This window comes from Ictidomys tridecemlineatus, chromosome 9, assembly GCF_052094955.1.
Source record: "Ictidomys tridecemlineatus isolate mIctTri1 chromosome 9, mIctTri1.hap1, whole genome shotgun sequence".
Lineage (NCBI taxonomy): Eukaryota > Metazoa > Chordata > Mammalia > Rodentia > Sciuridae > Ictidomys > Ictidomys tridecemlineatus.
This window is the reverse complement of record NC_135485.1, coordinates 70,161,689-70,166,782: the sequence shown is the minus strand read 5'-3', so window position 1 is coordinate 70,166,782 and position 5,094 is coordinate 70,161,689. Positions and strand designations below refer to the sequence as shown.

Sequence of the window (5,094 nt, the reverse complement as noted above, 5' to 3'; positions counted from 1 at the left end):
GAAATACAAGTTAAAAAACAATGAATCCTACCAAATAGTCTTTTGTCAATATTGAAGTCATCTGGTTAAAAGAAATATGTTATGTTAGTATAATAGCACACTTACCTTTTTGCCATTATTCTCAATAACAAATAAATTTATATAAGTCCAAAAAGAGAGTTTCCATCCTTAAGGGTTACAAACAATAACTGTGTTCCAAAATAATTCTTACTGTATAGGGTATGTACTCTGCCCTCCCTTAGTAGAAAATATTTTGAAAAATTATTTCCAGAATTGTTGCTTCTCCTACTTCCTTAAGTACTGAAATTCTTTTGTAACTCTGCTCATTATTAATACATTGGAAATGTGGGGGACAACTCCTGTTACCTTGATTTGTGTGGGCTGTGTGATGTCACACAGCCATCATGAAAGAAGGAGGCGGTTTTGACTGCACTAGGTTCCAGACTGTAGCTATTCCGCATTAATTTTTTTCTAAGTATGTCCTTTTTCTGTAGCACAAATGTACATGGCTCCAGAAGCAGGTGCAGAGTGGTTAAGAGGATTAGTGGAAAAGTTAACTAAGCTTTTGTGTATGAAAGCACTTGGAAATGCTCATAACACAGTAGCTTCTAACGAGCAGACTGTTGTTATTATAATGATTGGTACTAATACTGTTCATTACCATGAAACACATGCCTGGACAGTTTTACTTATGCCTAAAGTGTCCTTTCACTGAGTGACATGTTTTCTTAACTTATACTAATAAGAAATGATTTAATACTGACTTGATGTAAATGCTTCACAAAAGCCAAATAAATTTTTGGGATAGGAGCAAAGGAAAGAATAATTATCACCAGGAAGGCTAAGACAAGATTGAGTGCCAACAGGATAAATGAATCATTTACTGAGATTTCTGAGGTTCATTTCTATGCTAGGCAGTGGGCATAGTACAATATATAACATAAAGATATGACATCACTATGCTATTCAAAATTTTAAGCACGTAATAATTAGGTGCATTGTTACATGGCTAAATGTGTAACAAAACTTAGGCAAAGGTTGACTATTATTGCTGAAGGAAGACAAAAGTTTGACAATTCATTTTTACACTGAGGCCTCTGCAAGGAAGTGATTAATGAAGGGAAAACAAATTGAACAACTGTTAGAAGTTAAAATACAGTCAAGGGCAGGCACAACATCTAAAAGTTGTTTTAGTCTTGACTATGTAACTGTGCTTCATGATTTCTTGTACCTTATACAGAGAACTTTGATGGGCGTAACTTAAATTTTGTTCTCTGTGGACTATTCGCAGGAAATTCTTAACCTAAGAAGGTTTACTCTGTCACTCAAAATATTTTCAGGATGTTCCTTCTTGCCACAACTTGACATATATGCAGAAAAATGTAAATAATTTTTAATAGAAGTTGAACCCCAAATAAATAATTTTATCTCCTATATCTCATATGGCTGGCCACAGTCAAATAGTAATTACTGAGTTATTCTCATGATTAGTGTGGTTATTTGAGAGCTTTCTGTAAATGGTCTCATATGCAAAATAATTTGTAATGCAGAAGTGGATGTAATAGAGAAAGGGAATTTTAGATTTTCTTCTGGAAATATCAAGATCCACAGTTCTGAGGAGATCAAAGACTGTAATTAATATGCTTTTGGGATAAGGTAGGGAAGTTGGTATTGCTTTTCTACCTACCACAATGATCACAACATCCAGACAATTTCAGAAACTCCTGAAATATTGTAGTTTGTGAATTCGAATTTCCAATATCTCTTCTACGACATAATAAAGGATAAAGAAACAAAAGATAATCTCACAGGCTGCCAGGAAGAAATCAAAAGTGGTGACATAGCGAATCAGCTTTACAGGTTGAAATTGCCAAGAGGGAACCACACAGCCTGTTGCTGGGAATTCAACCAATAACCTGCATGGCAATAAGAACAATTAAAACAACTACAGCACAGGGTTATAGCCAGAAGGGTGTTTCTTCCTTCTCTGAATTACAAGGTAATAAATCTGCTACCATAGCTCACCCAAGCTAGTGGCAAATCATTTTTATTATGGCCAATACCAACACACTTGTAGAATCTTGTACTAAAAAAGGAACCAGAATTCCCAAGACCTGCATCCAAAAGATTCCTTTCTCTTCAGGCTTCCCTTTATTTTTTTCTGGCATTTGTACTGTTTAAAATACTGTATAATTTTTTAAAATTGATAGTTAATTAACAAAGAAGTCTTTCTAATGCTATTGTTAGATGCAAGTCATTTTATTAGGTAGCATGAAAAAACCCAAATACAAAATATGCACTGAAACATGATTGGGCTGAAAAGTAGGATATATATTTTGCAATCTATGAAGATAGGCCTGAGCATCACATTCATTCATTTATTTACTAGGTAATGCCTAATTAGCACCAGATACTTTCCTCCAGGGTACTTTCTTTCCCCTCCCCAGTGCTTTGGGGTTCACAAGCTCTCAATCAGGGCCTATTGTCTGAAGAAGTAACATGTTTTCATTCATACTAATGGCACTGATCATCAGTGCTTTCCTATGATGGAACTAAAATTCCAATTTTACAGTTGTCACATTAAGTAAGTTAAATGATTCACTTAATAGTACCATTTTCCTAGCATATTAGAAACAGAATCTTTAACTCCATGATTTCAGACATTTAAAAGCCCTTGGGAAGCTACTAGGCATCACTATCTCCTCTGGTACAGGTAGGACTAGAGAGTAGCAATGAGGACCACAATTTCCAGAGAGAGCAATACCTGGTGACAGCCTCAGAGTCAACTGTAAGGGGAAGGAAGAGGCTCTGTGTCAAGTCATCTCTCTCTGACCCATTCTGGCCCTGTACTTGGCAACCGCTTCCAGAAAACTAGAAAACCATATAGGAAAACAGAGTAACTGCCTTGATGGCCATCATCCTTATTGTCTGGGAAGGATATACTAAGACTAAGTGAGTGTTAAAGCTAGAATTTTTATAGATAGACATTGATTTAAATGTTGGCTGCTTGCCTGTTTTTAATCCTCTTCTAATTCTGTTGGAATCATTAGGGAAAGTTCACCTCAGATGCCTTTGGTGAGTCTTAAGCATGAGCAGGAATCCATAAGGTATAGCCCCTGACACTGACTATGTACTAATAGCTTGGGCATCATCTGAGAGTGGGAAGGTCAGGGAAGGGAGTCTATGTTTGACAGCCTTGGAACATGTAATGGAGCATGTAGCTCTGATCATCCTCATAACCTCTGATGACAGGTGTTAGAAAATCAAATGCTTTTTCTGAAAAGGGTCTGAACTGGGATGAACTTGGACTAGATTTAAGGTTCTTTCCAAATCATAATATTCTAGGATCATAAATCCCTTCCTGAAATCTCCCTGTCCCACTAAGACTTCAGCTTTCACCCCTGCCTTGTTATTGACCTGGATTCTTATTTATAAGGCCACAGGCAAGAGTTGTTTGGCCTATCTCCAGAATAGGATATACAGGCACTCCCCAGATTTGGGAGCAGTACATGCCTTCAGTACACACCTGACCACGCAGAACAGGTTAATGTTGGCATTGTACACTGAGAAATCAATAAAAGTTGCCCTGGATTCCTCGGTCCAACAAGACATTTTTCCTGAGGCTAGTAATCTGGGCAGCTGTTTCCTCTCTGGTTCTTGACAAATCCAGGTAATAGCCAGCTCCACTGTAAGATGCGATTATTCCCCAGTGGCTACTCCCATTCAAGTCTTTTTCACTTGTGTAGATCCAACTAATTTAAAAAACAAATACAAACAGGTAAAATCAGTGGCAGTTACAAGGTTCCTGGTAAGATAAGGATAGGAAAGATGGTGTAATGAGATGGACATCATTACCCTAGGTACATGTATGATTGCACGAATGGTGCGTCTCTACACTGTGCACAACCACAGAATTGAAATATTGCACTCCATTTGTGTACAATGAATTGGAAATGCATTCTGTTATCATGTGCAACTAAGTAGAACATGTAAATTTTTTTAAAAAAAGAAATAAGTCTTATCATACTGAGTAATACACTTGATGTGGTACTTCATTAGTGTTTTCTTACTGAATTGTCATACAGTTTTTAGCCCCAGTAAGGCATTGAGGGTCCTAAGGATTACTGAGATCAATTTAGTCCCAAAGTTTTTGATGGTAGAGTTGAGAATACACACGGGGCTCTGTCCACAGAGCCTCTGCCATCAGTCCCGAGTTCCCATTGCTACTTTCCGTGATGATTGTCTATACTCAAGGACTACATGACCCCAAGTCCCCAGTGAAAATCACAGATAAAAGGGGACAAGTCCATCCTGTGTCTTGCTATGTGGTCTCCATTTTTTCCATATAAAATACACATGATGCCTATATAGAGATGCATATATTTTGTGAGAGATAAAATAATACATCTATAAAAAGAATCTCACACAGAGTAGGGGCTGGAAAAATTTCTTATTAATGATGTGAGATACAGTAAAATATTTGAAAAGGTGCCACTGATTAAATATATTATTCTGCAGGACTTAGAAAAAGGAGCATTAGAAAGTATAATCACTTTCATAACCTGGAAAAAAATCTTTTCAGATTATTTAGTACCTTTGGTCTAATCTCCCAATTTCTACTAAATTTGTGACTTTTGAGCCTTGGTACTAAATACAGTGTACACTGAATTTTAGGTAAATTATCTTGTCATTGAAAAAGGTATTTGTCCCATTGAACATAACAAATTTGGATTCTGGGTGACTCAGTTCTCAAGAAAATTATGCAGATGACCAGACATTAGTCATTCAGCATTGCTTAGAAGGTGGCTCTGCCATAGTGACTTACCCTGGGGCAGCCACCTCAGGAGGCCCACCCTGAGACAGCCTGAGAGGTTTGCCCATTTATCTGGCATAACTACAATAATTCTAAGCCTAGGAAGTTTAGAATGCAGAAATATTTGAAGCATGGGTGCTAAAGTATACTAAAACTCCTGCAAAGGTGCACATGTACAAATGTATACTTAGGATTATAAACATACATTTTAAACCAGGGGCTTTAAGTCAGACAAAAAGAAAGAAAGAAAGAAAATGCTGCCTTACCAGCTCACACTTTAA

The 5,094-nt window shown here is 37.0% G+C and overlaps 1 long non-coding RNA gene across 1 annotated transcript; it reads right to left on the bottom strand.

The window, feature by feature from the left end:
* Positions 1-1,752: 1,752 nt before the first annotated feature.
* On the bottom strand, positions 1,753-3,762 carry LOC144366783 (uncharacterized). Its single transcript, XR_013425927.1, has 2 exons — positions 3,527-3,762; positions 1,753-1,916 (listed from the first exon to the last, which is right to left on the bottom strand). It is a non-coding gene; the product is annotated as an uncharacterized LOC144366783 (long non-coding RNA).
* Positions 3,763-5,094: the final 1,332 nt, after the last annotated feature.